General features: G+C 40.8%; 1 long non-coding RNA gene across 1 annotated transcript in view; it reads left to right on the top strand.

Moving 5' to 3' along the window:
- Window positions 1–10477, top strand: part of LOC116067972 — a 34426-nt gene extending 23949 nt beyond the window's left edge. Inside the window, exons 3-4 of the long non-coding RNA XR_004109378.1 lie at window positions 6780–6898; window positions 10268–10477. This is a non-coding gene — a long non-coding RNA (uncharacterized LOC116067972). The remainder of the gene's footprint in view (window positions 1–6779; window positions 6899–10267) is intronic.
- Window positions 10478–12150: the final 1673 nt, after the last annotated feature.

Below are 12150 nucleotides of genomic sequence, written 5' to 3'. Positions count from 1 at the left end.
AGAGGGTGGGGACCATCACCTATTTATACCTTTAACCTGGGTGGTAATCCAAAACAAAACAAGATCCATTCGGGCAAGCCTCTTCACTGATCATAGCAACCTAATAGCAGAGGCTTTTTATTTAAAGAGTTCCTTAAGAGAGAGACTTATTCCACTGACGTAAACGAAATGCTTGTAGCTGGAACTTCATTCCAACATTGTGGAACTTAGTCCCAGAAGAAACAGTCAGGCAATTGGTTCAAACTCTGATCAGAGGAGTAGTAGTCCCAAAGGTCTGGTGACTCAAACCAATATCTCTAACCCTCCTGAGGCCATGTTGAGGATTCTACATGTGGGTAAGGACAATGGCACCTCAACAATCACAGAGGGCCTTGATTTTTTGTCTCTCTCCTGAGGACCATCCTAGAAATCTCACCTTCAGTTTCTCTGGAATCCCCACTATAATACATCCTCAAGAATTAAAATAAATTTCATCCTAGGAATCTGAAAAAAAAAGCTGAGAAGAAAAAGCTAATTGTAATTTTCTATAATACAATCTGGCTTTAATAAAAACCAAGTAATGAGGAACTTGTCCAAAGGATGGGAGCTCAAACTATGCTGCCATCTTACAGATGGGCCTAGTTGGAAAAACTCAAGGAAAACGCTATGAAGTGTTCAAGCCTCCATGGGCCTCTCTACCAATGTATAGAATTGTGGGTAGGAGGAACAAAACAGGAACACCCCTAATATCCTGGATGACCCATGTTTGTGTTCAAATTCTGACTTATTTTTCAAATGATAAATAATGAAAATGGACACAGATGAAAGACCTCCTCCCACCCCACAGGGTTCCAAACTAACTCATATCTTCCCATTTGCCACGAGTTAACAGAGAAGGAGGAAGCAAGTCCTGCAGCAAATACAAGGAAGAGGTTTTCTACACACTCTCCATTCCTAAACCAAGAGCATGCCACCTAAGTGAAGTACCTGAACCCTAGGGAACAATTAAGTTCCATGCTCCTTTTCCAGTCTCAGTCTTTCAGGGATATAAGAAACAAAGATGCTTCACTGAGGACTCGCCCCAATTTACTAGTAACTTCTAGCTTATGGTCTCATATGGAAAGACCCTTGCTTAGTCTCTAACCTGAGGAAGACCAGGGGATAGGGAAGAAACTAAAAGCCAGGTGGATTAAACTATTTAATCAAAATCCAAATCATCTGGTGACAGCACAAGTTCTCTCAGATCAGGAACCCTAACTGCTTGGAATTATAAGCCTAGCAGGAATCTACAGATGAAGGATGAGAATAAAGTCTCACCACAAGGATATCATTGTATTCTAAAAACCCTCAAGGAAGGAAAGCAAACCCAGTCAGATCTCCAAAGAGGCTAGCTGAAGCTCATAGAATAGTCAAGAACCTTGCTCCCCATCCCCAGAGGAGCAAGCTCTTCTTGGTCACTATCTCATTACACAGTCAGTCCTTGACATCCTTAGTAAACTTCAGAGACGGCATCAGGATCTCAGATTGCACAAACTCAGCTACTGGACATTGCCTTCTTGGTCTTCAACAATTAAGATCTGAAAGAAGACAAAGGGAGTGCAGAGCAAACGGATTCAGATGTCTGTGCCTGCACTTACGGATGACTTTTGCTGGAACTATTAAAAGAAGAGCCCCGCCAGGCAGTGGTGGCGCACGCCTTTAATCCCAGCACTTGGGAGGTAGAGGCAGGCAGATTTCTGAGTTCGAGGCCAGCCTGGTCTACAGAGTGAGTTCCAGGACAGCCAGGGCTATACAGAGAAATCCTGTCTCGAAAAACCAAAAAAAAAAAAGAAGAAGAAGAAGAAGAGCCCCTCTGATAAGTCTCAGAGATCAAAGGAGAAGCCAGACCTGCTTCTGGGAGGGAAAATAAGAATATAAGGAAAACTAGAGTAACTGCAATGGCAAATGTCCCCATTTCTACTGTGAAAGTAATAAAACTACTATCTAACAAAGATGAGGATCAATGCAAGGTTAATCTGATATGCCATCTATTAATGGTTAGAGCTATCCAAGTCCATTTGTTTTTAAATTTCTGATATTACACACACACACACACACACACACACACACACACACACACCATATATATGTAACTTTCCATATATAGATATGGAGAATTTCATTCAGTACATTTTAATGACATTCCTCTCCTCAAACTCGTACCGGATCCCACCACAACTTCCCAACATCATGCTCTTTATCTCTCCTTAAAAACAAAAATTAAAATTAAAAAAATAGGGTCTTCTTTGTGCTAGCCAACTACTCCTGAGCATAGGACCTACCCAGGAGTGTATTTGGTATGCCTAGTGTTATTCCATTCGGGGGACATTTCCCTCTCCAGTTACTTCTCAATTACAAATAGCTTCTTGGTTAGTAGTGGGACTTTGTGACCCCCCCTTCTCTGTGTTGGGTTTTGTCTAGTTTGAATGTATGCGGGTCTTCTACATGCTGTCTCAGTCTCTAAGAGCTCAGATGCGCATCATCCCTATTGTGTCTACAAAAAATCCTCTTTCCTTAGAGTCACCCACTACCTCTGGCTCATAAAGTCTTTCTGCCACGCACACTTTGTGTAACAGCAGTTTATGAGGCAAAAGCTTCAAGGAAGCCGGCTCCGGCAACCTCTAACTCAGAGGTAGCCCAGATATGTCCCTGCTATAGTCTCGTGTGCTAGGTGTCCCCCAAGATAAACGTTGCTCTTTGACCTCCACCAAAATTCCAACATCTTAGCCAAACCCTGGCTTGGAATTTCTCGAAAACAATGTTACCCATCCAGACTAATTGCCTTCAGCAGAAAGAGACTCCTCTCTACTAGCCCAGAAGATTAGCATAGTGGGCCTTTACTAAGGATGGGCAGGACCTTGAGCCAAGTGTGTGTGTGTGTGTGTGTGTATGTGTGTGTGTGTGTGTGTGTGAGAGAGAGAGAGAGAGAGAGAGAGAGAAAGAGAGAGAGAGAGAGAGAGAGAGAGAGAGGAGTGTGTGTACTGTGTACTGCAGGGCATTCTAGATTCGAGATTCGAGATTTGAGCCTCTACCCTCCTAGCTGGCTCACCCGCAGCCACCTGGAACTCTTGGCAGGCCCACACAGGCCCAAGCGTGCTGCACCAGTCCAGAGGAGATGGCTGCTGTTTTAGACCCAGTGTGTTTTAGATGGCTTCAGATGTACCTCGACCACTGAGCTGCCAAATTTGTCATTTCTCTTTTGTAATGACTGTAAAAGTCTAATGCCATTTTTGAGAAATACATTCAGATCCTGCACTTCCTTGTGTTGTGTCTGCCGTTATTTCTTCACCAATGCCTTGCCGACCTGTACCAGGACCCTGTTTCCTTAAGGGTTGAGGGAGGCCCAGACTGGCCGCTCCTCCTCCTCTTCATAGATCCCTGAGCTCTGAAGGCAAGCTTGTGAGAAAGACAGTTTAGGGCTGAGCGTTTTGCTTTCTTTCTAATCTACTCTACCATCCCCTTCGTTCTTCCACTTGTCCTTTTTATTCTCAAACGGTCTCCATATACAATTACTAGTGCCGCGTCTGTTGCACACTCGTCTACAGTCCAAGGGATCTCACTCCTCAGAGGAAGCAATGAAAGGCTAACTCTCCTAGGGCACTCATAGTCGTGGCTTTCTCACCTGCTTTTTCTGCAGTCATCAGTAGGTGTGACCCTGTTTTTCTTACTTAGACCTTGAAGCTTTCACTTGCGTGTGTCTTCTTGGACTCAGCAGTTTCAAACCAAACTTGTGAGGCAGAGATACTCTAAACAATTCATACAAAAGGAGATCAAAAACTTCTCCACTCAATGGACAAACTAGAATGTGTGAATCTTAGTTTCATTTCCTGTTGCTATGATAAGACATGGAGCATATATGAACAGATATCTATACATGCATGCTGCACACAAATAATGAATATACTTAGAAAATTAAATAAACATAACACATACCGATATTGTATACTTTTCTGTATGGACTATACTATATGTCCATATACTATACAATATGGACAGTCTGATAAACACATCTTAAGGAAGAAAGGGTTTATTTAGCTCATAATTCCAAATTGCAGTCTCTTCTTGAAGGGAAGGCTTCAGGAGCTTGACTACTTAGCAGTACCATTTCTAAAGCATTTCTAATCTTAGCAAAGAACCCTATAAACAGTCCTTTCTCAGTCAAAATGGAATCCAAAACCTAAGTTTACAAAACAAAATCCAAGCTTGTGCATCTTGCACTAAGATACCTAGGGGAAAATTATATGTGCCTCTATCTTTCAATATTTAACACACCTTTTCCAGAGGCCTTTCTTTGTAATGACGTTCTCAGTAGGGAAAACAATGTCCTGCCAGCAAATGGAGTATCGCTGTTTAGAAGTAATGTCAAGGCACTGAGGGATGCAGAATGAAATGATAAACATCAAGTGATAAGGGCTTCATCTTTCTGTTGTGTTGCAGCTAAATAACACTTAACAGTAGATCCCAGTTGAGGGAATCTACTGCAGTTTTGACTAGGCACAATTTCTATCACACTTCCCAAGGTTAAATGTGTTGCCTTGAGGCAGCTGCTCAAAATGATAAAGGGGACACTGTAGGACAGTGGTGCTCTTTGTAATGTTAATAACCCTTGATTCTGATATCTGATGCAACTCTGGGGAAATCGGCTGCTTCCAGACTTTAAAATCCTAACTCAGTTAAGCACACTTTACTGAAAAAAAAAATTTAATTTGGCACAAGCAATAGTACTGAGTATTACATATTTAGATAATTTCATTTTTTTATCTCTCTAAGATAAATGTCCACAGAATAACATGGGTAGATAATTAATGTGATCTTTTGATGTAAAAGCAGATGGTATTTTATTTCAAAATTACATATATTTAAATGCTTATAGGATTCATTTTTATGATATAAACTAACCTGGGTAGTGATCACTTATCCTATTTTGTGCTTACTTGTTAAGATTTATGCCCCATCTGGCCTCAGAGGATAAGTGAGAACATCTGTAAAATGAATACTCCTGAAAAATTAGACGAGTAAGACAAGTTTAATCAGAAAAATAGCAGAAATAATAAGTGCATTAGACTGAAACTTAATGCAGGTACAACTTTGCAGGACAGGGCAGGGGGGTTGTCTATATTCTCTACCTGCTAATTTTGTAAAAGGTTAAAAAAAAATAACAAATATATTGACTCATAAGTCTCTCAGCCTCACCTTTGTTCTTTCAGTAGGAAGAATCACAGTAATCTATGTAAAGATAACCTTGCAGCCGGTTTCATTCAGGCAGATCAGAGGAGGAGCATTTGCCCCCTGGTGGCCTCCCAGAAGACCTACCATTGGTGCAAAACAGGCCTTCATTTGTGGGTGCAGACCTCAATGATTGATGCGGGAGATTGGGACTGTGCCATTATTAAAGCAAGCACCCTTATCACACTGCCTTGTGTCTGTGAATAGGCCATCTGGCACATTTAAGGCATCAGAAGACACCCTCCTGGGTTGCCTCTGCTGCTATAACACTAGGCCAAATAAAAGCTTCTCCCAGATGTTTAAAAAAAAAAAAAACTATTTTTGATCTTTATTAGTTGATCAGGCTGAACTGGTTAAGTAGCAGAGGGGGAGTTGGCAGTAGCAACAAGAGGGCTCCTGAAGAGTCTCAGAGTGAGGGTGCGACTGGGCCAATGGAGAACAGAGGTGATGATGGATGTGAAGAGCTGAATAAGAGAAACTGTGGACCCTGGTTAGTAAAAGATTCCAGAGAACAACCAAAGGACCCCAGATATCCTGGCCTCCTAAGAGCTGTAAGGCCAGCCTCAGCCAAGGCTAACTGGGGATGTTAACTCCCCAGGCTGAGCACTGGACCACGGGCTTCTATCAAGCGCTGAAAGTAGGACTCTGTAACGCTTTGTCTGCAACCCTCGACTACTCCACAGAGTCTGAGAATCCCAGCACCACCCAAGACCAGCATTAGATGGCGCTGCCCAGAACGCCATTATTAGATGATACCACCACCACCCCCAAACACACACACACACAACAACACCTAGGCCACCTGTTGCTGTTTGCTACCACAGCTGCCAAAGCTGAAAACTACAGAAGCTGCCAGATGCCATTGGTGCTGGTGGTTCACTTCCAAAGCGATAAGCTTTGTGCCCAGCACACTGGCTCCTATAGCCCTAATGAGCAGACCCTTTCCTCTCAGAGTGCAGCGTGTAAACCTCTGGGTTTGTGAGCCCAACCTCTCAGTCTTGGGCACTGAGATTATCAGCACTGGAAAAGATTCTCCTTGCCTACCAAGGTTTCTATCTGAGCAGAGTAAAAAGGTCGCAGTCAGCTGGTTAATAACTCCTTCCATTAACACCGTGATTTGAACTCCCTTGGAAAAGAGTGAATTAGTGACATCCTACACTTAAAAACCACTGCTCTATAGAAAACAGTGTCTCATTATTCCATTCATGCTTACTTTGACTCTCGGTAAGCACAGGGGGCAAACAAAAACTACACCACAATCTGTATTGTGGCGATATAACTTTAAGGTCATTTGGCAAAGCTCTCAGTAAGTGGAGGTAAAAAAAACAAGCCCCGCAGCACTCTCAACTATCAGTACCTATTAAATAATGGATTTTCCCCCTCAAGATGACTGAACCACATATAGAGTTCACTGGTTCTTATTACGTCATTGACTGCATCTCACCTTTCTGCATATGCATGGTCCTGATTATCATCTAGTTATCTCCTCAGCGTGTGTATATATGATAATGCTCCATTTTTATTTTCATTTGCAGCCATCTGTAGCCATTCCAGTTGCATTTTCAATAGCCAAATATGATGACATCAGAATATCTGGGTACGAATCACCGTTGAAGACGCAGAAGGCCCTTAGGACAAGAATATCTGCAGTTTAGTAAGAGCAAAGTTATGAAATCTGTTTTTTTAAATAAGTCAAAGCTGGTAGAAAACATAAAGTTAATCTGATTGCTGTAGAATGTGTGGGGGCTTGCAGAAGGTCATAGAATGATAAGAAGGAAAGAAAGTTTTATAACAAGCCAGGTATAAACACTGCCTCTAATCCTAATCTTCAGGTCCATCTTCCCTCCAACTCTGGGGATTAAAATAAAGAATTTAACTAAATGCGAAGGTTTGCAACTAGATCAGACTTCCCTCCTGTGGTATAATTATTCCTTTTTTTCACTGCTACAAATTAAACCCGATACCTCACGCGTGTAGGCAATACAAGTGCTCTCATGCTATGCTTTATCCATAGCTCCTACAGAAGGACTCAGAGACATTTTTCCATCCAGACACCTGACAGGGGTATCTTAAAGGACTGGCCCAGCATGGTGACTCCTACCTGTCTGTAGACAGGTAAGCTGGGACAGGAGGAGCATGAGTTCTGCTTCAACCTGGGATACATAATTAAGATAGACAGAGAAAGAGAGAGAAAGACTCTTAATTCTCCAGCTTATGCACTTGCTATTCGAAAAGCTCTTCTGACTGCGGAGCCTCCAGGAATGCTAACGCTTGCCTTGTGGTATCATCCTGTCTCATCCCATAAACACCCTGCAGGTGTCAGGTAGCTGCAGTTGACTTTGTGTCTTATAAACTAGCAAAAATGATTATCTAATTTCAAGAGGAAAATGTACTGGTCCCTGGTTGTCTTCTTCCACTGATAAACTAACTTATATGCTGAGAGTTTAGATTATTTGTCAGATGAGAGCACAAAGCTAATAAATAATGAAGGGATCATTTTTTTTTTAAGATGGGAAAATGAGGACCCAGCAGCTCCATTGGTGCATTGGAAAAAAAAAAGTTTAAAATCTTAAGCTCATCTTTTATACCTTTTCCTACCAACAGTTTGATGGATGTGGTATTTTTCCATGGTCTCAAGTGGCCTTTGAAAAAAATTTAACATAGCTTTTGTTTGATTCTAGTAATTGGAAAGAAAACCAGCAAATAATAATGAAATAATAATAAGAAAGCTAACATTAATTGATCATTTACTAGGCCTAGGCAATGTTCTAATATAGGCAATTTACCTGCACCTAGTAATTGCATTTTTACTGCTTTGCTATTATATGCCCCTATTATAAATGCTGTTGGTTTTACCCACCAGAAAGCCAAAGCACTGGCATCAGGGATGTATCCAAACTTACCCCAGAATTCCCATTCTAAATCAGTATCCTTAGACACTGCTTCATATTATGCATGTGTCCCTGTAATCTCCCAATGTATTTCCTGGACATTATACCTCTCAGAAATATCTGTCTAAGACTCTCTCTAATGGCTGAAACCTGAAGAGGGCAATACCCAAAGACTGAAAGAAAACCTCCATGGAAGGAGACAACTCATTGAATAATTAATTAGAGTAGAGCTCAAGGCCAGGCATGGTGCCATGTGCCTTTAAGCACAGCTCTAAGAGATCCAACACCTTCCTCTTGTCTCTGGGCACCTTAACATATGTCACCCATACACACACACACACACACACACACACACACACACACGCACACACACGCGCACACGCACACACGCGCACACACACACACACACACACACACACACACACATGCACAGACACATGCACAAATAAAAGGTTTTTTTCTTGGTTTTTCGAGACAGGGTTTCTCTGTATAGCCCTGGCTGTCCTGGAACTCACTCTGTAGACCAGGCTGGCCTCGAACTCCGAAATCCGCCTCCCTCAGCCTTCCAAGTGCTGGGATTAAAGGCATGCACCACCACTGCCCGGCCCTTTTGTTTTATTGTTAATAAAAGTTAACCTTAAAAATCTTGCAAATAAATAAAAAGCATCAATCACACACCAAAATTAAGAAAACCCTAAATTTATACAACTTATCTTATTCACTTATCCTCCTAAAGTCAATCATTAAGAAATACTATATTGGGGCAGAAAAGATGGTTCCATAGTTAAGAGCACTGGATGCTCTGGCAGAGGACCTAGGTTCAGTTCCCAACACTCCATGGTGGCTCACAACCATATGTAATTCCAGTTCTGGGAGACCTGATGTCCTCTTCTGGTATCTTTAGACATCAGGCATGCGAAAAGTGTTCACAAATACATGCAAGCAAAACATTCATACAAATAATTAATAAATAGACAAAGTTCCATAAGCTCTAGTGAAGAAATTACTTCGTGTCATTAGAATTAGAGAAAATTTGCATACTTCTCAGATATGCAGCACATATTCAGTAAGGATTGCTTATAGTGACATATATCTAAAAGATAATATGGGATCAGTATCAAGTAGGTTCACAGCTAAAAAACATGAGGTTTTATATTAGAATAATTTAGGATAATAAAAGGACTACTTTAAAACATAAGGAAAGAGGAAGCACAGACTCTGTGGGATAAATATATATATATATATATATATATATATATATATATATACACATGTATATATGTATATGTGTATATATATTATCCACCCCCAGGTCAGAAAGAATAAAAAGGGAGTGTTTGCTTAAACTTGGCGGGGCTGTGTATAGAGCAACACCCTGTGCCTACCAAAAGCTTCAGATGAAAAGGAAAGCAAGCTTGCAGTAAAAATGCAGGGATTAAATACCATAGTTTACTCCCTGCCCTCTTTCTCCCCATAAATACAGTTCCATACATTAGCTTCTCATGTATAACACAGAGAGAAGACCATAAAACTGGGTAGGGGGAAAATGTAAGATTTTCTACCCAGATATTCCACATATCTACATAGACCAGCCTCTTTATATTTGCAAAGGCATGTGTGTTCACTGCTAAGTTTGGTATGATGCTTTCTCCTGTTATATCACATTGGGATAACAGGCATCCTTTAGCTTAATAGTTGAGTTTGATGGTGGGACTCATGCTTTGCTATATCTCAATTGTTCTGATGTCTAATATGTGCTTAGTCTAATGTACTTGCTTCATTCAAGTACTTTATTCTACTAAAATATATTGTACAAATTAATGGAATTCACTACAATATTTACACACTCATATACATGCATGTATACACATATATTTGTGTGTATATACATAAAAGATATCCAACACCTTCTTCTTCATTTTATATAATTGATATATTGGCCTGCATGAATGATTATTAATTGACCTGAGTTCAATGTTTATCAAAATAAACCATTTTCAGTGGGGAATTTGACATTAAACTGGAAATGAATTTCATGATAAATTTTAAAAGATCAGTCAATATCACAAATATGAGCTATGACACAGAGTAAAAACCAGCCCTAATTTCTGATCTTGTCATTTTCCTAACAGGTCCCACACAACTTGCTGTACACAAATTCTTCCTGCGAGCAGTTAATTCTATCACTCAGCACATTGGAAAGTGCCCGACACTCCTGTACAGCTGTAGTCATGTGATCCGGCTACATAAAGGGCTTGTGATAGAAAAGTTAATTAATAAGGAGAAAGAGGGGCCAGAAATGAGTTGTTTGAATCAAACAGTAAAATGTTTCCAGTTTATGAGTTTTTGCCTGTGGAAATGACTTGATGTGGGTACCCAGGGTGGAAATAGGGGTGTTCCTGCATGTGTGGATGCTGATAAAGTTCATTGCATCAACACTGAAATGCTTTGAAAGTCAAATTGTTTGGGATTTTTTTTTTCTACCAGGTGATATCGGGGCTAAAGAAAAAATACCAAAGCAAAATGTAAGTAGAAATTTATGTAAGAAAACCAGTAATTTTTCACAGCATTAAAATACTGCCCCTTCTTTAAGTTATCACTGCCATATTTCACACACTGAGCTCATTCCAGCTAATCTCACAATGCATGGGTGAAACTATTTAATCTGGTTTTTCTCTCGATGAAAAACCATTAATGGGAAAGCTTTAGAAATTATTTCCTTGTGAAATATAAATCTGTCTCTTTGAATAAAGGATTCTGACAGGCAGCCTAGAAAGCGCTAATATAGGAGAACAATCTGTCTCTACTACTGAACTTTATTTGACTGTGAGAGAAACAGTAAAAATCCTATTATGGCATATCAGAAAGTCCTGGCTCTGCAGAGGCCTTTGCGTTTCTTTAAGAGAAACCCTCGTCAATCATTTAAAGTCATCGGCAGTATCTTACACCTCCCTCTCAGCCACAGTTCAGGTGGAAGTCGTGTAATACACTAAATGGCTTCACTGCTCAGATGTAAAAGGGAATTTATGTTTACTATCCCTCTTCAGACACCCACACTTTCCTTCTGCAAGATAAACCTTATAACTGCTTTAAATCATCCCCGTTCTTCATGTGATTACTGAGAGAATGGCAGATTTATGAGCCTGAGACCATCTGTGCCAAGAAAAGAAGGCAGGGTTTTTTTTTTTCTTAATAAAAAAGATTGTTCTTTGTCATGTTATAACCTCAGTTATCTGCACATAAGAACCCTCCACATCTGACCTGCAGCGGGTATTCACTTAGCACATCATGAGTCTCCTCCACTTTCCTACTCTTGTCAAGAGGCCAGTGACACATGCCCACCTGTATGCCAAATCAGGGTATCTCAGCCCAGGCACCGCTGGCATTTGGGAAATTGGCAGTTGGATAATGCTTCACTGTGGCAAGATGCCCTGTGTGTTGGAGGGGGTCTAGGAACACAGCTGGCTTTTATCCACTGGATGCTGAGGCCCATTCAACCTCCCACTGTGAAAATTAAAAATGTCAATTACAAAACTTCCCCTGGGGAGGGAGGATGCCTAAATTTCCTTTGATATATCCACTCCTTCCTCATCACTGTTTCATGGAGTCCTTCCCTGAGCATTTGGAAGGCCAGAGGTAGACATTGCACCCAGTGGGCACCATCTTGTGGAGAGTAAATTTCACAGTTAAGAGCAATGCATTACATAGTATGTCCTCAAAATGACTTGGTCAGTAAATCCAGTAGAGAGGAAAATGCTGAAGTCCTGACCTGTGCCCTCGGGAGATCAAGTATTCATAGCACTTGCAGTCACAAAAATTGACCTTATGAACTCATGGTACAAGCAACAATGGGTTTTAGGATACTGATGTCTCACAAAATAACTAACATTTCAAGTGCATAACCTTCTACAAAGTACATTCTAGCAAACAGGCATATCTGAACATCCTTGAGCACATGGCACTAAATTATGTAGTGACTATAAGGTAAAGCCTGAGTTAGTTCCAGGTAATTTTC

The sequence above is a fragment of the Mastomys coucha genome, unplaced genomic scaffold (genome assembly GCF_008632895.1).
Source record: "Mastomys coucha isolate ucsf_1 unplaced genomic scaffold, UCSF_Mcou_1 pScaffold22, whole genome shotgun sequence".
Lineage (NCBI taxonomy): Eukaryota > Metazoa > Chordata > Mammalia > Rodentia > Muridae > Mastomys > Mastomys coucha.
The sequence above is the reverse complement of the archived record's forward strand: the minus strand, read 5'-3'. Positions and strand labels throughout refer to the sequence as shown.